Here is a 24,641-nt window from a genome sequence, read left to right as displayed (position 1 = left end):
TAAAGATCAGTTGGCTATATTTATATGGGTCTGTTGCTGGGTTCTCTGTTTTATTCTAGTAATCTGTTCTTTCACCAATACAATATGGCTTGACTACTTCATATTAAATCTTGAAGCTGGGCAGTGTCAGCTCTTCAGCTCTGTTTTCCTTCAACCTTGTATTGGCTCTTCTGAGTCTTTTGCCTCTCCATATAAACTTGAGAATCAGTTTGTTTATATCGCAAAATACCTTGTAGGAATTCTGACTGGGGTTTTATTGCATCTGTAGATTAAGTTTGGAAGAACTGACACCTGGATAATACTGAGTCTTCCCATGGACATGGAATATCCCCGTGTTTATTAGTTCTTTCTTGATTTCATTCAGCAGAGTTTTGTAGTTTTCTTAATATGGATTATATGTGTTTTGTTAGATTTATACAACCTAGGTATTTCATTTTTGGTTGCTGACATAAATGGTATTAGGTTTTCAATTTCACAATCATTGTTGTATAAGAAAACAATTGACTTTTATATATTAACCTTATATCCTGCAACTTTGCTGTAATCACTAGTTTCATGAGATTTCTTTGTATTGTCGTTAATTCACATTTTCTGCATAGGCGATGATATTGTCTGTGAACAAAACCAATTTCATTTCCTCCTTTGTAATCTGTATGCCTTCTATTTCTTTTTCTTGTCTTATTGCAGTGGGTAGTACTTTTAGTACCATGTTGAAAAGAGGGTACATACTTGCCATGTTCCTGAACTTTGTGGGAAACCTTCAAGTTTCTCACAATCAGGTGTGATGTTACCTGTAGGATTTTTGTAGATATTCTTTATCAACTTGAGGTTTCCTTTTGTTCCCATACTTAACTGTTCAAATCCTCACAACAAACAGTACGTGAGCTGAGTCTCATTGTCTGTTCCACGGGTGATGATACTGAGGTGCATAGGGAATTTAGGCCACTTACAAAAGTCAGACAGCTGGTTATGGCACGTTCAGTTTGGCAGGTCTGACACCAGTGCATGATCCTGCCATTCAGATTTGCTTGGAGAAGAAAAGATACTCAAGGTGGGGAGACTGCCAGGATTGTTTTGGGAAGCTCCATGGTAATCGAAGTAATTTTACTAATCTTCTTGAACTTTAGGATTGTGATCTCAAGGCCAGATGACTTCCTGGGAGAGGTAAGGAGTACACCTTTCTTATTCCAGTGAGTGTCAGATGATAGAATTGGTGGAATTCCAGCTCTAGTGGGTCTCTCTAAGGCTGGGACCATGACTTCTCCCCACCTTTTGCTGAGTTCACATCTTCTGGTTCTTTGATTTACTGTGAGCTCAAAATTAGAAGTTTTTGTGGAGATTTATTCATCAGTTACCCTATCTTTACCTTTCTTAATTTTCTTTTTACAAAAATTTCTGAGGTGGATATGGTGCAGATAAAATGGTGGTGTACTGAGCACTGTGCTTTCTTCTTTATTATTTTTAATCTTCTAGCCCTGTGAACTCCTGGTAGTGGTACCCACATTGACAGATATTCCGCAGATTTCTTGAGCACCTACTAGGTGCTTTGGCAGGAACTTACGATATCTTGGGGAAACCTATCCAGAAGGATTAAAATGTTTGGAGATAGAAAGGGAAAAGACATCAGGTTTGTTTGTTTTTATAGATTTTATGTATTCATGAGAGGCAGAGACACAGGCAGAGGGAGATGCAGGCTCCCAGCAAGGAGCCTGATGTGGGACTCAATCCCAGGACCCCAGGATCATGACCTGAGCTAAAAGTAGATGCTCAACCACTGAGCCACCCAGGCGTCCCAAGACCTCAGGTTTTAATAAGAGCAGAGAGTGAGAGAAGACTTTATAGAGGAGAAAGTACTTATACTAAGATTAAGAAGATACTAAAAGTTACCCAGATTGAATAAAAGGTATGGAATAGGGTGGGTCTTGTAGCTGGAGAGTAAAGCACTTGCAAGATAATGATTAACAGCATAGACGTGGGGAGCTTCAAGACCCCCTTAAGAAAGAATGACAGGAGAACGAGGCTGGATAGGCAGGCCAGCAGAGTCTATTCTCTTAGTGATGGAAAGTCATTGGGTTATTGATCTGGGGAGTGGTCTGACCAGGTATATTTGCTTGAGTATTTACTTTGGCAGTAGAGTGGCAGCAGAAGGGGTTCAAGGTTACGTTGCTGGTAAGAATCAACAGCAGTTTGAATTGAGGTCACTCTGCCTTTCTTTAAATCTATTTAAGCATAGACCATTTAAGATACCTGGTGCTCAGGTTCATTGGTTAGTAATGTGGGCAGGGGAAGTGAGTATAGTACACAGGTAGTTACTGAAAATAAGCTCAGAAGACAAGAGATTAGGTGAGATTTATCATGAGATCTGTCTAATGATTGAAGTGTGACTGGCCAAAAGTGGGAAGATGTGGACTTAAACCAGGTATAATTGCATAAAAGGGTGAGATCTGAAGGATCAAGGACCTAACTACTAATTTCCATTTGAAAGAGAGATCAAAATTGACTAGCGAGTTAGTAAGCCAAGTTGGCAAAGTGAGTGATAGTTCCTTGAAAGAAATTACTGTCAGGCAGAGGTATTTTTTTGGAACAAGTTCTCAAGCAGTGTTGAATTTTGAAGTAAACCATTGAGGGTGTTCGACACTATTAGCCTGCACACTTGGCTGGCTATTAGACTCTGAGGACACACAGATAAATGAGACATGCTGGCCCAGCACCTGAGGACCACATCATGATCCTCTTGCATCTTTGACCTTCAAAATGCCTCCTAGGCTGCAGCCTAAACTTGGTGAAGAATTTTGAGGTCACTTAATTCCTGCAATGCCCACTTTATTCTTATGCCAAGTACAGTGTACTCTACTTTGTGCTCTACAGCTCTTTTCTAGAGGGAACAAGATCTTTAACCCTTCACAGAATATTTCTTTGTCACCTGCCCCTAACTGCAACTTTTCTCTTCCCAGAAGCCACCACTCTACTGTGAAATTGTACTTTCTACTTGAAATTGGTGGCAGCTGATGCCATACTCCACACCAAGAAGTTAAAAGGGATGTGAGGTCTGTGTTTTTAGCTCCATTTGTTATTTGCAGATCATTATTACTCTTCCAGGCAAAAACCTAGTGATCTATCATAGCTTTTTTCCTATTCATTATTTTCTCTACATCATTTTCATGTTTATTGAGGATTTGGCACCTGATTTAAGTTCTGCTTCATCCCATTCAGCCATCCATGTGACTTTCTACTTCTGTGAATGAAGAGATTTTGGATTTTTTTTTTTTTTTTTTATTCCTGTATCCTCAGAGCCTATAACAGTGGCTGGCACATAAGAAATACTTAATTCTTATTGAATAAATAAATTAAATTTTTAAAACTTGGTGACTTGTGTATCCATAGAGCTTTAGCAACCCACTCCAAAGACCAATCCTTACACCTTATTGCTTGAAGCAGTTCCACCTCTGAAATTGTTTTCCACCTGTGGAAGTGTAATACATATTAATTATTAAAAATTTTTAAAATGAATAGACCAAAAAAAATTCACTTACAGTCTAGCTACCTAGGGATGAAAGTGGATATTTTGCTTTTATATCTTTCTAGGCTTTTTTTCCTATGTACATGCAAATATATTATTTTTAGTTTTTTGAGAAATCACAGTTTCATAATGTGAGATCTTTCCATGTGATTATTCTTTATTAAAACATGAATGTGTGCTGCCTGCTAAGGTGATGTGTCAGTTGCAGATGGTATAGGAGGTTAAAGGAAATAGGCTCTGCAGTAGAGCTGCTTATGGGAGTCTGGTAGGCAAGGGCATCATGGCTCATGGCTGCACAGTGCTCTGTCACACAAAGCACCATAGTTTGTGTAACCACCAGATATTCTTTTTACTTTGGGACTGATTATTTTATTGTTAGACATAGTGCCACGATAATTATGTCCTTAGGGTAAATTCAAAGAAGTGGAGTTTTAGGTCGAAGACTATATGCGTTTTTAACTTATTGTTTTAGAGAAAAGTTATACTACTTTATATTCTCACCAGAAAGGTGAGCTAGTCTGTGTAAAAGCTAGTTTATCTGTACCCACACCGGAAGGTATGTGAGGTTTTTTTTAATGATCTCTGTATTATGTAAAATTCACCCATTTAGTAAGAGTTCAATTCAGTAATTTTATTTTATTTTTTAAAGATTTTATTTATTCATAGAGACACAGAGAGAGAGAGAGAGAGAGAGCTAGAGAGAGAGGCAGAAACACAGGCAGAAGGAGAAGCAGGCTCCATGCAGAGAGACTGACGTGGGACTTGATCCAGGGTCTCCAGGATCTCACCCTGGGCTGCAGGTGGCACTAAACCGCTGCGCCACTGGGGCTGCCCCAATTCAGTAATTTTAAATACATTTACAAAGTTATGTGTTTATTACCACACTCCACTTAGAACATTTCCGTCATTCTGAAAAGATCCCTCAAGCCTGTTTATAAACAGGTCTCATTCCCCAGCCCCAGTCCTGGGTAATCAATATATCTAGTCACTGTCCCTTGTAGACTTGTTCTTTCTGAACATTTAAATGGAATATATATTAATGTGGTCTTTTGAGTTTGCCTACTGTCACCAGCATGTCTTTGAGATGCATCCATGTTGTAACACCTGTCATTAGCTTGGTCCTTTTTTCTTTATTTTTTATTGTGGTAAAATACACATAAAAATAAACCACTTAAATCATTTTTAAGTGTAGAGTTGATTGGTATTAAATGCATGTACACTAATGTGCAGCCATTACTGCTAACCATCTCCAGAACTTGTCTTGAAACTGTACCCATTAAACAGGAACTCCCCATCCCTGCTGCCCAGTGATTCCTATTATTTGTGTCTGTGAATTTGCCTATTTGAAGTTCTCTCTGTTGTTGTTTTACAGTAAGCTCTACACCAGTGTGGGGCTTGAACTCATGACCCCAAGATTAAGAGTCTCATGCTCAAAAAAAAAAAAAAAAAAAAAAAAAAAAAAGACGCTCATGCTCTACCAACTGAGCATGGTGCACCTGAGGTTCTTTGTAAAAGTGGAATCAAACAGAATTTGTCCTTTTGTGTCTGGCTTATTTCACTTAGTATGAGAATTTCACTCCTACTAAAGACTAATATTCCATTGTGAGTATATATATCTTACTCTGTTTAACCATTCACCTATCTACAGACATTCAGGGTCTTTCTGCCTTTTGGCCGTTTTGAGTAGTGCTGCTGTAAACTCTGGGGGAGAAGTAACTGTTCCAGTTCCTGTTTTCACATCTTGGTAATATGCCCAGAAGTGGAGTTGGTGGATCATATGGTCATCCTCCATTTAGCTTTCTGAGGAACCACCAAACTTTTCTGTAGAAGCTCTACCATTTTACATTTTCACCACCATTGTGCAAGGGTTCCAATTTTTCCACATTCTCACCAATACTTGCCTTTTTGAAATTAGCTATCTAGGTGGTATGAAGTGGTATCTCATTGTGGTGGTGATTTGCATTTTCTAATGATTGCTCAGATGTTGAGCATCTTTTCATGTGCTTCTTGGTCATATATTAGTATGTCTTCTTTGGGGATATGTCTGTCCAAGTTCTCTGCTCCATTTTTGGATTGGGTTGGGTTTTTTGTTTTTGAGTTGTAGTTCTCTGTACTTTCTGGATACCTATCTGACGATAGCATTTGCATATATTTTCTCCCATTCTGCAGGTTGCCATTTTACTCTGTTGATTGTGTCCTTTGGACAGAATTTTTAAATTTTGATAATGTTCAAATTATCTTTTGTTACCTGTGCTTTTGGTGTCATATTCCAAGAAATCCTTGCTAAATCCAACATCCAGTCTTTCACGGTATGTTTTCTTCTAGGAGTTTTATAGTTTATATGTTTAGGTGTTTTGTCCATTTTCAGGTCATTTTTGTACATAGTATAAAGTAAGGAGCAAACTTCATTCCTTTGCATATGGAGATCCAGTTTTCCCACCACTGGCTTTTGAAAAGACTGCCCTTTCTGCCATTGAATGGTCTTGGCTTGGTAGTATTCATTATGTAGATATATACCAAATGTCACTACTCCGCTTACCAGGAGTGGACATTTGGGTTGTTTCCAGCTTTTGGGCTAGTCTTAATGCCACTGTGAACATTTAGGTGGAAGTTTTTGGGTGGCATACATTTTTGTTTCTCTTGGATAGAAACCTAGAAGTGGAATTACTAGATCATACAATAACTGCAAGTTTAACTTTATAAGAAATGGCAAACTTTTCCTAAGTTCCCACAATCTTTTACATTCCCAGTGGCAATGTGTGAAAATTTGTTTTCTCTTCACCATCACTAACACGTGATAGTCAGTCTTTTTTAAGTGTAGCTACTCCAGTAGATAATGAGTGGTATCTCATTGTGGGGGGAATTTAAATTTCTTAAACAACTGCACACAACTCCTAACATTGAATACTAGTGTAGGTCTTTCTGCTGGAACCTCCTGTTGTTCTGCTGTCCTCCTCCTTTTCCCACCACTTACTCTGAAGCTTTATAACCCCCAATCTCAGTATGACTCTTGTTTCCTTCTCCCTCCCTTGTAGCTGCAGATACTTCTTCAGTAACTTTGAGTTTCTCATCTTGGACCAGGTCAACCATTTATATACTCTACTTCTAAACCTAAGCAGTTAGTGCTACCAGAGAAGGTCACATACTTTTTGTTTTGATACTGCTGTGAGTTTCTGTAACTTTTTATGTTGATTTAATTTCAAACTTAATATAGAAGTTGCATGAATAGTGTAAGGAACTCCTGTTTCTTTTTCCCAGATTCTGAATTGTTCTGCTTTGTCCCATTTGCATATCATATTTTTTTCTGTTTCTCTATAAGTATATGTGTATACAAATATATGCATATTTTTTCCTGAATCACTGCTGTAAGCTGGAAACTTACTCAGGTTGCATAGCTATTGAATGGTAAAGCAGGGATTTGAATCCAGATCGAGTGTCTGTACGCATGCGTGCATGTGTCTGTGTACCTCTTCAGTATCTGGCACATACTTTTGGTACTCAGGAAATGCCTCTTGAATTGACTAGAGACCACAGTTCACCTGTCAGAATCTGTATCACATCTCTTCTTGGGGTTTCGGCATGTATAGGTGCTTGGGCTTTGGAGTCAGACTCTTTGGGTTCAGAACCTTGCTTTCCTGCTTAGTAGTGGTTTGTCCCGATCAGGTTCCATCATCTCACTAAAGCTCAGTTTCCTCATCTCTAGAATGGAGGAGACACAGGTCCCTACTTGGAAGGAACATTATGAAGATTAGAGGAGACAACACAGGTATAGCATTTGTCATGGACATTATCGCTTCTGCTTGTGGCTCGTCCTGCTCCTCTGATGTAGCTACTAGCTTGTCTTATTTTGGAGACACTTGCTCTGTGCTCTTACTTTAGAGCTGTAAGACTGAAGCTTCGTTCATAAAAAGACAGATACCAGGGGCGGCCCGGGTGTGATCCTGGGCAGGGGCAGCGGTTTAGCGCCGCCTTCAGCCCAGGGTGTGATCCTGGAGATCGAGTCCCATGTTAGGCTCCCTGCATGGAGCCTGCTTCTCCCTCTGCCTGTGTCTCTGCTTCTTTCTCTCCTCTCTGTGTTGCTCATGAATAAATAAAATCTTTATTTTTTTATTTTTTTTTATTTTTATTTTATTTTATTTTTTTTAAATAAAATCTTTAAAAAGTATATTTAAAAAAAAAAAAAGAAAAAAAAAAAAAATAAAAATAAAAAAAAAAAAAAAAAAAATAAAAAAAAAAAAAGATACCAGGCGTGGAGATTTTGAGATCTGGTTCCAGGAGCCATGCTGCCTTTGGGTGTTCCAGTTCTTGAATATTTTTAGTTGCCCTTCTAAACGAATGGAGTATTTCAGAAATACCATACCTTTTAGGGCCCATAAAATTCAGAATCACGTTTGGAAGCAGTACAGAAATTTGAGGTAGACTAACATGTCTGCCCTGTCCTCCAACCCTCTCAAAGGTACGTGTGTTTTCCAGCAAACTGTTCTATCATGTTGTTAGATCACACATCCTAGGTTTTTCTTCAAAAGATAAGGTCTCCTTAGGTGTGATCCCATTTGGCAAGTAGGAGGAAGAGAAAGTCGTAAAGCAAAAACTTCCAAAGTAGGATTTCATTGATCTTGTCTTTTTAGTCAGTGGAATAGTAACCTATGAGGTGATGGGGTTGTTTTGTTTTGTTTTTTAAATATATCTTTTTTTCGAAATAGTGAATGAGGTAAGGGGGTGTGTGTGAAACTAGAGACTAAGGGTAGGTGAGAGCATAGGGGCATCTCTGAGGAGTCTGGATGTTTAATTGCTGGTCTGTGTATGACTGAACTCTAAGCCATGTTTTATTATTATAATGATTTAGATAGTTTTCTTGGAATAATTAAATATCTTTTTTAAGGAAACAGTTCTTAGCACCTCTTATCTAATTATTTTCACCAAATGAGTTTCATTTAGGCAAAAATTTTAATGTGATTTTTTTTTTTTAATAATGCTGTCTTAATTTTTTATAATGCTGTCCTTTGTTAGGCCTGGGTTCTTCAACAGTTAGACAACCAAGTTTTTAGTAATGCCCATAGTACAGAGAGCACAGGCAGCGAGATAGTGACTGAGTTTCTGTAAGGTGGGGGCCACAGCTGAGCGTTTCCAAATGATCGTAATCCCAACAGATCTGACTATTTTATAATTTATGTTTGCCTAATCAGAATATGGAATATGAATCACATTCCATCTTTTTTGCTGGAAACCTTCAGTGCATTGTAGTTGGTTTCAGAAATTTAGAAAAAGCAGGAAAAGAAGCTACATTAACTATAGCTATTCTCTACAAAATGTGAACATCTTGGAATAATTTTTTTTTAAGATTTTGTTTATTCATTCATGAGAGAGACCGAGAGAGAGGCAGAGACTAGGCAGAGAGAGAAGCAAGCTCCATGCAGGGAGGCTGATGTTGAGACTCGAATCCGGGACTCCAGGATCATGCCCAGGACTGAAGGCAGGTGCTCAACCACTGAGCCACCCAGGTGTCCCACATCTTGGAATAATTTAAGCACAGTAGATGTATTGTAGCTTTGTTCTGTGAAGTCATACATTTATTTGTGTACATGTCACGTGTGTTACCTATTCTATAAAAAAAGGATGAAACCCAGGAAAAGCTTATGAACGTCTCAGTTCTCTCTGAAAAATAGGCTCCTCGGTGAAGAAGGACTTGACTTGTGTTAGTATACGAGGGTAGCATTGACCATGTTCTGTGTTAATTGGTGTTCACCCCCAAAATAATTGAGGCAGAGAGAGTGGAGCCAGGGATTCTGACTCTCCAAACTAGTGTTTCTTTGCCTCCAGCTGCCACAGCTTTTCCACCTTACATGCCAGTCTGAGGAGTGAGGTCAACGAGGACTGGTTTTGTAATTTAAATAATATAAAGATGAGCTAAGTGTATCTCTTAAGATTTCAAGAAGTATATATCATATACATGCTTTAAATGTGTGACATGCTGAAAACTATAATTCCTTAAACTTAAAAATAATTTTGAAAAAGTAAAGTGCTTATTAGTTCAGTGCTTGCTACAAGGAGGCTTTCAAAAAGTAATGTTTTTTTCAGTTCTTCTGTTTACATGCACTGTTTTGCCTGATAAACTTTTCTGTTTGCACTTTGAGCTCTTTTTTGTAGGTAGGAGTGGGATTGGTGAGCAGAGGGAAGATCTAAATTTTCTTTATACAAATTTTCATTTTTCAAACAACTTTCAGGTTTCTTTCCAGGTCAGATGGCTTGTGCTGTATCCATCCCTTTGCCTTCAGCCTGTTGGCTTTTCCTCCCTTTAGTCATTCATCTTCCAGGCTTTCTCTCACTCAGCGTGATTGTAAATGGATTGTGGTTCAGGGTTACACTTGTCTTGTGTTTCATTGAAGACAGAATTTGTGTTCTATTTCTTGTCCTCCTTGTTACTGCATGAGTATGAGAGAAACTGTTTTATTCTGTAATCCTGAAATTGGAAGTGCTCATTTCCTGTTCTATCCTGGTGCCTTCAGTGCCTTTCCAGCATTTCAGAGGAAAGCATATAAAATGGACCATAATCACCCTGGGAGTAGAACATTGTATTAGTTCAGGACATACCATCTTGAAAAATTCTTCCTGTGTACTTGAACCCTCATCTCCTCCAAGTTTTACTAAAAATTTTTGCCCCAAGTTCTGAGCAGCAGATGTCTACTAATACCATTCTTATTTTAGTTATGTCCATTACTGAAGAGTGGAGGGAACCACTTGTTCCCTACCAGCTACTTTGGTTACTTACAGACCATGTTTGCTTTTGTCCAGCCAACAAAAAGCACTTCCTAAAATTTTAAATAGTGGTTCTCCAGAGTTTGTAGTGAGAAACCATTGTTTTTTGACATTACTTTTGAGATGCATCCTTTCACTTAATTTTAGTTGGCTGAAATTATTCCAAAGTTACAATGTGGTAATTTGAAACTTGTTTTCATTTCAGCTGTAAATATGTATTTACTGTGTTTTTACTGTGTTTTGTGCTAAAATAATATTTCCCAGTATGTATCTAAAGTAGTGGTTCTCAGATTTGAATCTAAGAATTCCTCGGAAGCTTGTTAGAATGCTAATCCTTGGTATCCGTCTCCAGAAACTGATTTAAGTAGGTGTGGGTTAGGACCTAGAAATTTGTGATTTTCTGCTGTTAATCCATGTGTTTGAGAAACACTGATGTAAAGGTTATATAGGGAAACTGTTCAGAGGTTGGGTTAGGAGAACTCTTTAACTCTTTCTTGAACTTTTGTTTTTTGTTTTGTTTTAAAGACATTTATTTAAGAGACAGGGAGCACAAGCAGAGGGTGGGGGGGCAGGGGAGGGCAGAAGGAGAGGGAGAAGCAGACTCTCTACTGAGCAGGGAGCCTGACTGGGGGGCTTAATCAGAGGACCTGGGGATGGTGACCTGAGCTGAAGCAGATGCTTCACCGACTGAGCCACCCAGGTGCCCCTCTCTTGGAATTTTGAATCCTACTCTCCTTGGTCTTTGCTTTCGGCTGGCTTAAAGCTAACTCCTTGTGTCTGTTACAATCTTGGCAGTGTTAGGTAAGATAGATTTAGAAGCAAAGAATGCCTGAAAACTTGCTTCCTGCCCTCCCAGATATGTATGTATACATATAAATGTCCATATGGATACACAACCCGTATTTCTTTTTTTTTTTTTTCTTAAGATTGATTGATTTATTTGGGGCGGGGGGAGGGCGTGTGGAGGAGAATCTCAAGCCGACTTTGCACTGAGGGTGGAGCCTGATGTGGGGCTTGATCTCAAGACCCCAAGATCACAACCCAAGCTAAAACCAAGATTCAGATGCTCAATAACTGTGCCACCCATGTGCCCCTCACATCCCATATTTCTTAAATTAAGGATTTTCGGTCCAAAATTGACTTAAATTTTAAGTTTGAGTTAGCTTTCTTTTACAAGGTGGATTATTATGATTCTTGTAAAGAAAGGGCATCAACCTGCAGCATTCAAAGATTGGAGTTTGAATTGAGATCGGAGGAAAATTTGGAAAGCTAGTGCATAGATCCAATGGGCAAAGGATTTGATAATGCGCTGCCTGAGAAAATGGCAACAAACACAGGGATTCAGGTCAGGATAAAGTACCTTTGCCTTGTTTTGCAATTAAGCATTCTGTAAGGGCCTATAAAGTGCCTTCTTTAGACAAGATAGTTTGCTGTTGGGTTACAGAGATTAATCTGCTAGAGAGCCTGCCTGAAAGAAGGCCGCAGCTCTGTAACAGAGTTGATCTGGAATTAGCTAAAGTACAGTAAACAGTGGGCCACAGGATGCTCATACCTGTTGGAGGGGATCTTGAGTATAGAAGACTACAATCATCCTTTCTTCCCAGTTCATCTTTGTTCAGCCTTGACTTTCTAATATTGCTGGATATCTATCCCTCCGATTCCTGCCTTCTTTGTTAGTACGCATAGTGCTATCATTCTACTCCTTTCCCAAGTGAATTGTTTGTGAGATTTTTCCTAATAGACTATTGTTCTGTGCCTCTTGAAGAGGGGGGGGGGAAGAGTATGGTTATAACATGCAAATAGTTATACTGTAGTCAGAGCTGTGCTCTTACAGCTGTTAGTCTTACAGAGACCCTTATAACCATAGGTGAGCTGGAGTACAGGAGAAGACTAAATTGAACTGAAAACAGGGAGGGGAAAATAGGCCAAGGCACTGGGGAGGAAGATGAGCTGGGTGTTAGTAGCCTTTCTCATGCTTGCTTCGTATTATTCCTCACTGTTATCTCTCTTTTTTCCTCCCTCTTTATTTTATGGCTTCATGGCACTGAAATGTTGTGTATTACCCATTTGGGGGCCAGCTTCTCAGTGATTAACATTCTGTTAGCTTGTCTTTTCCGGGTGCTCTGTAGTGAATGTGTGCTCTATCAGCTTTTTATTGGCATTATTGAGTTTTGTTTGGGGAGGGATGTTTGTTTTACTATTTTCCTTGCATCTTGTTGATCACTCATCTCCTGTTTTGGTTCTGCTTTGCTGCTTGGCATAAGCAGAAATTTACCTGGAGTTTTTAGCAAGGTGGCACCCTTCCGCATTCCCCAGTTGAAAAAGAGCAGTTGGCCAGTGGGAGAGGTCTGCCTCTCTGACTGCTATGTGGTTTGGGGGAGGTTGCAGCAGGGTAACAAGGTTGGGAGGACCCACATGTGCCCTTGACTCAGATCCACGGAGTCATACCTTATCATCGGTGTGGAATGGCCTGTGTCGTCATTCAGCACTTTTTAAGTCATCCATCCACATAGGTTAATCAAAGAGGACTTCAGGTTGCTGTTGGATAGGAGTTTGAATATATGGAGATCAGATTGGATAATGGTCCACTTGTTCGGTATTCAGAATCCTTAGAACATCAGCTTCAAATATTTATCTTTCTCAGATTTTATTTTGAAATCATTTCACAATTATAGAAAGTTACATTGATAGTATAAATAATTCCCATATAAAAAAAATAATTCCCATATACCGCTTAGCAAGATTCACCTACTGTTAATCCTTTGCCACATTCACTCTCATTCTCTCTTGTATTTTTTTCTGAACTGTGTGACAGTAAGTTTGTGCATCCTGTCCGTTTACCATGTAATGCTTACACATTTTCTGATAAGGCCATTCTTGTATTTTCGAAGACAGTTCACTTATCAAATAAAGGAAACTTAACACTGATCTAATAGAATTCTCTAATACAGTCCACTTTTGGATTTCTTTTTCCCATCATGTCCTTCCTTCATTAATTTTTCTCCAGTCCAGGATCCAGCCCAGAATCACCTGCTGCATTTAGTTACTATGCTGCTTTATTTTCCCTGAGTCAGGAGCACTTCTTTCACCTTTCCTTGTCTTGTAGGACATAGACATTGTTTGAAGAGTGACCATTTATTTACAGAATTCTCTCAATCTAGGTTTGTCTGATATGTCCTTGTGATTAAATTTAGGAGCTGTAGTGTTGGCAGGGATGCTCCACTAGTGACGTGTGCTTCTCAGTACATCACATCAGGAGGCAACATGCCCATCTGTCCCATTATCAGTGATATTAATTTTTTATCTTTTAGTTAATGTGGTATCTGCCAGATTCTTCCATTTAAAGGATTGTTATTTTTCATTTTGTAATAAGCAATGTGTGGAGAGGTAACTTTGAGACTCAGTATACACTATTACCTGTCAAACCTGCATCTGCAAAGACTTTCAATGTGCTTTGGTCATTTTGGCTGAATCAATGTTCACTGTGGTAGTTGAGGTTCAAATACTGAATTGCACAGACTCAGTAATATAGGAGGGAGTCTATTCCAGCTTTTGGATTCCCTAGAATCAGAAAGTGTCCTATGTTGAACTGGAATTTGTCTTCTGAGACTTCCACACATTGTTTCAAATTCTGTACTTTTGCACCACATGAGATAAGCCTGCTCTTTTCCTCCTCTGTAACAGCCCTTCAAAACGCATTGCTTTCTGTCTCTTCCCTAGGTTACTTCCATTTCTCACAGTCGTTTCTTGTGAGAGATGGCTTTCCTGAATTTGTAGCCATCCTGTTGGTTACCTGATGGCATTCATTCATTAGCACCATCCCTTCTCATGGGGAGCCATATCCAGGTACCTGTTCTAGGTGCGGTTGATTAGGACACTGGACTGCTGTTGCACCACATTAATCTAGATTGATGCTCGAAGCACCAGGCTTTGGAGACAAATAAATCTGGATTCAGGGCCTGTCTCTGTAACTTATTGGCTCTGTGATCTTAAACAGGTTTCTAGCATCTCCAGACTCTTCAGCTCCATAATCTGTAAGGGGTTAGTAATAATTGTACCCACCCTTTATGGTGGAATGAGGATTAAGTGTGCATGTAACATTTTCAGCATGGGGCCTATTACACTGTAATCACTCATTAAATGTTATTGTTATCATTCAGAAAGTGTGCTTCTGTTTTACAGCCCAAGATATGGTACCATTTATTTGTTAGCTATTGTGTTTTACTGTAGGCTTATTTAAACCTAGGGCGACACTCAAGAAGTTTGAGTTCTGCTGCAGCACAGGGGAGACTCTTGGACAAATACTTCAACTCGTGTGAAAGTTACTCCATCGAGTTATAGCTTTTATGAGGCTTGAATTATTTCTTAAATCCTTTATATGCACAGTATAAGTAAAATATAAACAATTTTATTTTATAGTATATATGCAGTAGCTTATTTCAGTGTTAAGTAATACTTTAAAAATGCTCAGTGAAATTTGAGTATTGGGATGTTACTTCTCATATTTCTAAACCATGTTGCTATTATAATTAGTAAGTTTACTCTGTGAAGTACTAAATCATCTCCTAAAATTTTTTGTAGAAAATTTGAGGCCCATGTTATACGTGTAGGTGGGAAGTAGTTAACCTGGGTATTCTAGGACACTTTGATTGAATGCAGTTCTGTTTTCCAGGCAAGCCTTCTAATACTTGATAAACCTGTAACAATAGTGCTACTATAGAAATTTGAATCTGTGGGTAAATATACTGTAGATGTCCGAAACCGAGCTCATACCTCTATCAAAACAGGACCAGGGATCTCATTCTCTCTACTCAGGAGTGTCCCAAGGATACTGAAGTCATCCCCTTTGACTGTAAAATTTTTTCTTTAGTTGCTGGCTGTTTGTGCTAAATAAATTAACTAAACTTTAGAAAAGCAAAAAAGTATACCTAGTTTTGCTTATTTTGGGTATAGATGGTATATAAAAAGTAATTCTTGCTCACCTAGCCTGGGGCCAGGTGAAGAAAAATCTATATGGTGAAGTTACATGTTGCTATATTTATACATTGGTGTCTAATACCAAATAAAATGTTTTTATTACTTGTTATTTCAACAAGCCTTTTTATGTAGCTATAATAGTGAAAACACTTCAAAAATTTTAGACAATTAAAATGTACACAGTCAATTTTAACTGTCTCAACTCTGTTTCATGTTAAATGTGTTACAGGAATGAATCTGAAGTCTGCTGCAGTAAAACACTGAAGGCTTTACAATGTTTTCTTGCATAAAACTCAAACTTTAAGTAGCTGCTTATGAGGCTAGGGAAGGCAGGAGGCTAATGTGTGTCTCAAGATACAGGACAGCTGTTTGCCCATCAACCTCAACTGTGTGAGTAGACTTAACCTGTAGCCCTAGGTCATTGGGAATAGTAGCTAAATTTTTTAAATCTAAAGTGTTTGACGATACACTTGAGTCAGCATGATGACACATTTTTTTTTAGAGTCTGTTTTTTTTTCTGGTGGGTAGGATACTGAGGGTGGAGTGGGTGGTAGATTTTTATTTATAAAATATTTTTGAGAAAAACAATATTAAGTATCAGTGATCATGCATCTTTTTTCAGATATATTTTAAGCATGGGAATTTGTATTAACTGATCTTATTAGAGTGAAGCAAAAGGTTTTAATTCTTAAGATTGCAGCTTCTTTTACAGTTGATTTCATAGCATTTTTATATTAATATTTTTACCAAACAACCATAAAAATGTATTTTGGGAATACAGTGTTCTGTATTAATATAGGAAATTGCTCTTAGGAATAATTTCATAATTTAAATTACAATTAAATTGCTTAATTTTTAAATAGTTCTGTTTAACCAGACAAAGCATATACTTCCAAATAAATAAATTCTTATTGTCTAAATGCAGTTTGGAAGTCTTCAACTTACCAACTTTGTGTTTTAAAGGTGCTTTGATAATATAAGTACCTATTGAAGAAAAAATTATTTTTCTCTTATTAAAAGTTACTGCCTTAGGAATCAACAGGAGGCCAGCGGGGGTGGGGGCTTTTTTTTTTTTTTTGTCCCCCCTGCTGTTCCCTGGTTGTGTTTTTGCTTTTATTTTTTGTTTCCTTTGTTTTGTGTTGGGTTTTTTTTTTTCTACATGGATTTAGGAGTAAGACTCTTACTTGATTTTCCCCCTTAGAGGAATACATGATACGTATAGATGAGGTGATTAAAATACAAGATGTTGCTGTGAGCAAACTGTCACATGGAGTGGAGGGAATGGTATTTGCATGAAGATGAATTTACTTTCTCTTTCACATCACAAATGTCTTGGTGGAAGAAAAGTCAAAGTTGACAGTCTTTAGAATCAGTGAATGAGAAGGCATTTAGGAAGCTCATGAGGAGCGTGCCCCATGTATGAGGTCAGGTCCCAAATGTCCCTTTGCACAGCATGTTTTATTGAACGAGTGACTTCAGCCTTTCTGTGCTTTAGTGCCTGTAATCTGGAAAGCAGACATTACAATCTGATATGGGATCTTGTGAGGCTGAGTGAGTCATCAATACTTGTAAAATACTGTTATTATTAAAGGTTTGCTTCTTTAAGAGGAGGAATACTAAATGGTATATTCCAAATCCTCAGAGGAATAGATTTTAAAGGCTTTAGGATTAAGAATTTGGAAAGTCACAAAGTTAAGGTGTTTTGAGGTAGGTATCATGGGAGGCATTTCCTTAGTAGTAGGATGGAAATCCTTAACTCTTCTGCCCTCCTGTTCCCTGTCAGCTATGTACACTAGCCCTGTTTCAAATTCTCAGTAGCCTGGTGTGGCTCATGTATTTTCTAGGTAGTTGGATTTGGATCTAGGTAGTGCAGTTCTGTTAAATGTGACATTTCTCAGTGACACACAACTCTTTACTTGTCTGGAACACAAAAGATTGGCTCTTGCATCAGACTTAAGTCTACAAAGGAAGAGGAAAGTAAACCATATTTCTTTCAAAATCTTGGTGAAAGTTAGGTGTATTTTCTCTGGGTTTTAGGTAAAGTGATTTTTAGGCAATATACAAAAATCATTACAGCTTTTTTGCAATGAAGGCATGGATGAGCACTGAGGGGGCCAAGCAGTGTTCCAGGTATTGAATTCTGTCTGTATTGACTGCTGCTCGGATTAAAGCAAGCCATTTTTTATGTTTGGATGCTGCTTCATCAGAGTGCTTTCTGATACAGAAGCATCTTTGAAAGAGTGGTGGCACGGGTGGTACACGAATCTGAAGACTTTAAGGAAGGGCTAGGTATCAGTTGGCAGTTTTAATTGAAAGGGAATCTTCTCTCTTTTGGACGATCCTGCTACAGGCTCCAGAGTAGTCTGGATTTTAGCCTGAGAATCACTCTTACTGTGTATTTAAAAATAGTGCAGGAGTTCAGGGTATACCAAGAAGTAGAAACATGGCTCTGTGTTCTACAGGAGCTCACTGTTTGCTAGATTATAATCAAGGAGCAGAACACATTTGGACAGATAACTGTTCTAACTAAAGAAAGGATAAAAGAATGAAAAATCCTAAAAGAATTGCAAGAAGTTTGCGGCCTTGGTATCTTTTAATGTATCTGATATTCTATCTCTTCCCCATCCCCACATCTGACTTTAGGTTGGTTCATTGAGTCATGTGATCACCCAGGTCTAGTTAGCTTAACTGGAGTATTACCCATGGTACCATCAGAACAGCAAGAGTTGCAAGTAGTGCAGAATCTATTAAAGGGGGATGTTCACAGGGAGACAGTGATCGGGCGTGTCAATTTTAATTTCTGTAACTGAAAAGTGGGTGGTGGGGGTATGCTTCTGGAGCTTCCCTCATGGGGATACGGTGGGAACCGAAGGACGTACTTCATGTAAGGACATAGCACAGGGCCTCGTACGTAGTGATAAGGGCTGACAAGTTCAGTGAGAGCCTACGAATACATATCTAAGTGTGTGGCTTTCTGATTTGATTTTTTAATTTAGAGGAAAAGTTTGGAGAATATAAGATGGAATGATGACCTATGGATACCTACTCAGAGTATCTTAAGCCAGAGGTGGAGTGGCCACCTAACCAGGCTGGTGATCTGATGATGCTCTGGAGTTGTTGGTGGTAGCCTCCCAACCCTAGCCCAGGTTGGCTTGCCATCGGGCACTGTGTGCTCTTAACCAGAAACTTAGGGTGGATTTTCTGTATTCTAGCCATTAAAACCTCTTTGTTTAAATGCAGTCTTTTCTAGAAACCTGATCTGTAAAAATACTAGAGGAGAGAGGTTTCCGTGTGCCATCTCCTCTTTGTCCTCCCACTCCCTGCCCTCTGCCTCCATGGTAGTTGAGTAGAACGAAGCACACACAGTGAGACACAAACCTGATGAAGGACCACTGGAATGCTAAGCATATATGCTAAGTCCATGCACACCCTCAGATGCTTGCAGATTTTGTGACTCTGGCTTCTGGCACACTGCCCATTAACTGAAGTTGGGCCATGATATTATTGTTTATATTAAAAGGTGGTATCAGTAAACAAAGTAAACAACCCCCAGAAACGTGTGCTTTATTTGACAGATCTGTTGACCCTTTCACGTTATGCTCTACTTACGAACTGTAGAGGAAATGATCTTAAGTCATCTGAGTCAAGTTAATTGAACTTCTAGATAATTGATTTTTCTTTTCTTTCGGATATTTTACCTCTTTGCTGATCATATTCTTCTTTGCCTTAACTGCTAGGGTGAATAGAGTCAAATGGATGGCTTCTATTTCACAAATACACCCTTATGGGCATGTGTTTATTGACAACATACCTGACCTCTCCTTGCTTTTCCTTCCATTTTTCACTGCATCAACCATTTTTGCTTGCTTCTAATGTCATACAGCATGCACTTTTAAAGTCACCTGAACTCCTTTTCAGAACAGCAGGAGGTGCATCAACAGTGGTGGTGGTGAGGAATTAGTGAACAGTTCTGGAGAAACCCTCCTTCCTACTCTAGGGGATTGGGTTCCCTGTGGCCTGCAGGTTTACATGCAGAGCCACTCCCACCTTCTTCTGTTCCGGGCCTCTAGTGAGTTTTTCACTGGCAGTTACCCAAAATGACCAGTGTGTCCTTTCATGAACTTCAGAGAGGAGGATTTAGAAACCATTCCTTCTCACTTTTAGTCCAGAAGGCCGTATGGCTTCAGTAGTCAGGGAGGATGTGCTCAGAGGTTTGCTAGTGGGCAGTCTGTGATGAGGGTGCCTCTCAGGTTTGCTGTGGGCAGGTGAGGATTCTTGGCTTTATGACTGCAGCTTCTACCAAGTACCTGGCACTGTGCAGCTTTCCCTCACAGAGTGGCCTGCAGGGGGTTGACTTAAAAGCCACCAAAATTGAAGATTTATATTACTGTTTATGGGTCATAAAGTGTTCCACAATCATGGTCTCAATTGATTTCCTAAAGTCCTATAAATTAAAAAAGACATGTTAAAATTTAGTGATAATCTGAGGAACCAGAGGCTGACCATTTATCTACATTGAAGGTGGCAGAGTCAGAACCAACTTGAAGATTAAGTCCATTCTTTGTTCTTTCTACTCTGCCATACTACATATCAGGTTGTCCTATGTATATACGATTGTTTGTGATGGTTCATAGTTGTTCTTCTCACAATGTATTTGTTATCCCTCTCTCCAAGGTATTACATTTTAACTGAAAAAGAGTAATCAGCTTCTGGAATGTCTTGCAATTACTTTGGGCAACTATTTTTTTAAATACCTCTATGAAAGTAGAGTACCAAAAACTGTGTTTTTGGTATTGCTTATTAGCATTTTGTGGAGGTTTTTTTTTTTTTTTTTTTAAGATTTTTATTTATTTATTCATGAGAGACACAGAGAGAGAGGCAGAGACACAGGCAGAGGGAGAAGCAGGCTCCATGCAGGGAGCCTGAAGTGGGACTCGATCCTGGGTCTCCAGGATCACACCCTGGGCCAAAGGTGGCGCTAAACTGCTAAGCCACCTGGGCTGCCCCTCATTTTGTGTTTTTGTGGCTGATAGGGCTTATTGTAATTTTGGAGTTGGATGTGATATCTACAGATACATGAAAATCACACGTTAATATTCCTGTCCTTATGCATCTATTGATCCTCGAGCAGAACTGTATCATGCCTACTGTTCTACAGTTCCTGATAGATCAGTAGGCACCACAATAAGCTTATCAAGCAGGACACCCTTGTAGAAAGGGCTGTGACAAAAGAAAGTGAAACTGATTCACTCTTGTATAATTTTACTATCTTTCCTGATAGCATTCCACCTAAAACATTTTGGAAACCATTCATTTGTTCATCCAGAATTTATTTGAGAATTTCCTCTGTGCCTGGCATTTGGTCTAGAACTGGGATTGGCACACTGTGGCCTGCTAGCCAAACAAAACCTTTTGGCCACCTCTTTGTGTAAATAAAAGTTGTATTAGAACACAGCTATGCCCATCCATTTTTATAATGTGGTGGCTTCTCATTATCAAAGTGAAGTAGCCCCAATGGCCTGTCACAGAGTACACAGAGCCTTGGGTCTTTTAGAAAAAGTTGATCAATCCCTAGGGTGCACCGCTGGGGTAAAACCCTGAACAAACCAAGTAATTGGTTTGTGTATTTAATACATTTTTTTCTCTTCTAGTCTAGTCTACTCTTAGTCCTTACAGACCATATTATCCACTAATCATTCATATTTCAGTTTGTATTAAAGAACACTGTTGATTCCTAGAAGTTGCTGTCTGTTTTCCTGGTATCAGTGCTAGGCTTTCCCAGAGATGAGATGCAGAGTAGGGGCTGTGTGCCCAAGCTCCGTCCTGGGGTGACTCTAATGGGACATGTGGCTGGAAAACAGGCAGGAGGAAGACTCTGCTCTGGGATGCCAATGTGTCAGAGTAGGTCAGTGAGACAGAACATGAAATAGTAAAGCCAGTTATTCATCTAAAAAGTGTTGCACAGTTTCAGGGGAATGGAAGAGATTTTAATGTGAAGGTTGGCTATATTAGAAGAAATCAGAGAGATTCATTCACAACTACTGGAAGCTGCATTGGAGATTTGCCTTAAGGGAAGAGTGTCCTGAAACAGTGATGGGGCAGAGAATGAGGCACAGTCTGCATGATTGAATTACAAGCTTCAAGGTCAAAGAGGAGAGAGTTTTAAAAAGTGATTTTGCATGTGGATCTTGCATATATAAAAATCGTATTTTGTGTTAATCTTTTTGAGAAAAAGAGTGAATGAAAACCCATAAATGTGGAACCCAGTGGGAAATAGGAGAGGGTCCCTCCCCGTCCCCCTCACTTTTTGCAGAGAAGGAGATTCAGTTGCCTTGTGCAGATAGTAACTGTGTCTTGATTCTTTAAGGTATACAATGTGGAACCTAGGTCAGTTTGAGAACCTAAAATTGCATCTTAGGTTTAATGATAAAATTACTACATATAGTGTTCGAACCTCCTAGTGAAGCCCTCCCTCAGCGGGCTGAATTGGAAAAGACATCCATGGGCTTGGAGCATTGGAGCATGAAGCTAACCATCTTTGTTCAGTGCATACACTACCTAACCAAAGTAGTGTACCCTGCTGGCAGACCTGGATCTCTTGTCAAACAGCAAGTTCAGTTTTTTTAAAGAAGAGTCTATTCCAGTTTCTTGCCTTGCAGTAAATATTTGAGCATTCCAGGTTGTGTGCTGGCAAAGTGGCAGGGCTACTTCGTTTGTGCATGCATTCTGCAAATACTGAATGCCTACCATGTGCCAAGCATTATTTTAAGCAGCACTGAACAAAATGGACGAATTCCCTGCTGTTACTGAGATACCATTTTAGTAGGGGAAAGACAGACAAAATAAATGTGACTTAATAGTAAATTAAGATTGAAATTAAGGACATTGAAGAATAATAAAGCTGGAAAGGCTAATGATGCTGGGGGTAATTTCAAATAGAGTGGTAACGGGACATTCTCCCCGAAAGGGTGACATGCGATTAAAGGCCTGAGGGAGGTGAGGGAACCTGCTTATGAGGATGTCTGGGGGGTGGACGGTAGAAGTACAAAGTCCTCAAGACGAAGGCAGACCTGGCTTGCCTGGAGGTATGTATTGTCAGGGAGTTGGGGAGCCAATGATGAGGAGCCTCTGTCATGGTAAGGAATTTGACTTTTACTCTTGGTAACTGGAAAGCCTTTGGAGGATTTTGAGCAAGCTAGTGGTGTGATGTGCTCTGGATCTTAACATGATCACGGCTGGTATTGAAAATAGACTATAGGAGGACAAGAACAGAAGCAAGGGGACTTCTGTACTAGCAACTAATGTTATCAATTGCTGTATAACAGAGTACCTCAAAACTTAAACAATTGATGATCTCACATAATTTCTGTCAGGAATATGGAGGGAGTTGAGCTGCGTGGTTCTGGCTCAGGGTCTCCCGTGAGGTTGCAGTCCTCTGGAAACTGAACAGGGCTGAAGGATGGGCTCCTGAGTTCACTCACATAACTCTTGGCCAGAGGCCTTCCCAATGGATGATCAAGAGGGAGAGAGAGAGCAAGGCAGTAGCCACAGCATCTTTCATGGCTAGGTCAGAAGGGGTACAGCATTGCTTACATGGTATTCTGGATCAACACTGATACAGTGTGGGAGAGGGCTAAGGGGGGCCTGAATACCAGTGGCCTGAGGATCCCTGGGGCCACTTGGGAACTGGCTGGCAAACAAGTAGAAAATGAGGTTTTTAGAATATACCACTTAGAGTCAATGTTAACAAATCCCATACCTAGGAACGTCTAACAAGGTAATACAAGTCCTCTTCATGAACACTGTAACACGTTGGACATTTAAAGGAGACCTAAGTAAATTGAGGCTTATGCTGTGTTTGTACATCTGGAGATTGAACATAATCCTATTGGGTCTTTTTTGTTTTTTTTAATAGAAATTGACAAACCAACTCTAAAATTTGTATAGAAATGCAAAGAGCCATAAAGAAGCAGCACAATCTTGAGGAAGAATAAAACTGATAGTAGATGTTTGAACCTGAACTAATACCAGATATCCAAAATCTATAGTAGTTCAGAACAGGATAGACAGTCAAGTGGACTGCTAGAGTGAGTCTCTGTGAGAGGCTTTGTATGTACATGGTGCCCAGTGCGTGGACAGAGATGAGGCTGTAGTGCCACTGGGAAGGGCAGTCTCTTTAATAATGGCTTTAGAGTAATTAGGTAGCCATGTGCAGAAACACATGAATCTGAATCTCTACCCATACCTTATTTAAAAAACAAAAAACAAAAAACCCAACCCTGGATGGATTGCAGACTGCAATGTGAGAGGTGAGGTTCTAAAATGGAGGAGAGGACATGTTTATGACCGTGGAGTAAAGCACAGACTTAGTAAATCACTGGGTATCAACATACAAGAAAAGTTTATCAGTATTGTTAATCTATCAATCCAACAGGTTCAGGATGCACGAAAACCTTAAACAGGCACTTCACACTAGAGGACCCCCAGCTGGCCAGTCAGCACATGGAGGTGTGTTCGGCTGCCTTAGTCTTCGCAATAGTAGGAAGCCTGAGACAGCTGAGACATTACTACACCCATGAGAACACTTAAAATGGAAAGACACATGCATTGGTTCTCAGGTCTGCTGTGACAGTTTACCTCAAACCGGAGGCAAAGGTTTCTTCTCCCACAGTTCTGAAGTCCCATGGTTCAAGATCAGGTGTTGGCAGTGCCATGCTCCCTGCGGAGAAGCTTCTGGAGAGAATGCTTTCCTTGTTTCCAGATTCTGGCTGCAGGCGTCCCCTGGCTCCCGGCCACATCACTCCAGGCTCTACCTCTGTCTCTGCACCCCCTTCTCTATGTGTCTCAGAACTCCTTCCGCCTCTTGCAGTTCAGGCCCACCAAGGAAATCCAGGGCAAGCTCCCCCTCTTAGAAGGTAATGTTCACAGGTTCCAGGGGATAGGACATAGACAAGTCTGGGGCCACTACTCAGCCCTGTGCAGCACACTGTGCCACATACTGGTAAAATGGGGAGTAACTGGAATGCTCTTTTGTTACCAGGAGATATTCTTTCGTTACCAGTAGAATTGTATGACTGCTTTGGGAAACTGGTAGCACCTGCCAAGGATGAACATACATGCAGTAGAGCATGCCTGTGAAACCTGGAAGATGAATAGGCTACAGTGAAGAAGCCTTTATCATTAATTTATATGGAAGATTCTTTGAGTGTTCCCAGACCCAAAAATATGTCAGGACACATTGCTAACACGCATACACCATAAACCAAGATGAAGCCCAGATGCTCACAGATGCAGTTACAAGCTGTGGTAGCTGGATGCTGAGGTGCTGAGCGTGGCTGGGGGGAGCGCACTGTCTGTAAACTTGTAGTGAACGCTGTTTCTGCTTGGT

At 39.7% G+C, this 24,641-nt stretch overlaps 1 protein-coding gene across 16 annotated transcripts in view; it reads left to right on the top strand.

Moving 5' to 3' along the window:
- The window catches only part of ZFAND6 (zinc finger AN1-type containing 6), a 64,362-nt gene that overhangs the window by 15,030 nt on the left and 24,691 nt on the right, over positions 1-24,641 (top strand). For 7 of the 16 annotated variants that reach the window (XM_038533014.1, XM_038533011.1, XM_038533022.1 and 4 more), the window contains one exon: positions 15,483-15,643. The exons of 4 other annotated variants lie outside the window; for them this stretch is intronic. The gene's annotated coding sequence lies outside the window, so the exon portion shown is untranslated. Of the gene's footprint in view, positions 1-1,127; positions 1,165-2,954; positions 3,048-15,482; positions 15,644-24,641 lie in introns of those variants that run through there. 5 more of the 16 variants (XM_038533019.1, XM_038533008.1, XM_038533012.1 and 2 more) reach the window with 3 other exon arrangements.

Source organism: Canis lupus, chromosome 3 (genome assembly GCF_011100685.1).
Source record: "Canis lupus familiaris isolate Mischka breed German Shepherd chromosome 3, alternate assembly UU_Cfam_GSD_1.0, whole genome shotgun sequence".
NCBI classification, from domain to species: Eukaryota; Metazoa; Chordata; class Mammalia; order Carnivora; family Canidae; genus Canis; species Canis lupus.
Note: the sequence above shows the minus strand (reverse complement) of the source record. Positions and strands in the feature narration are given on the sequence as shown.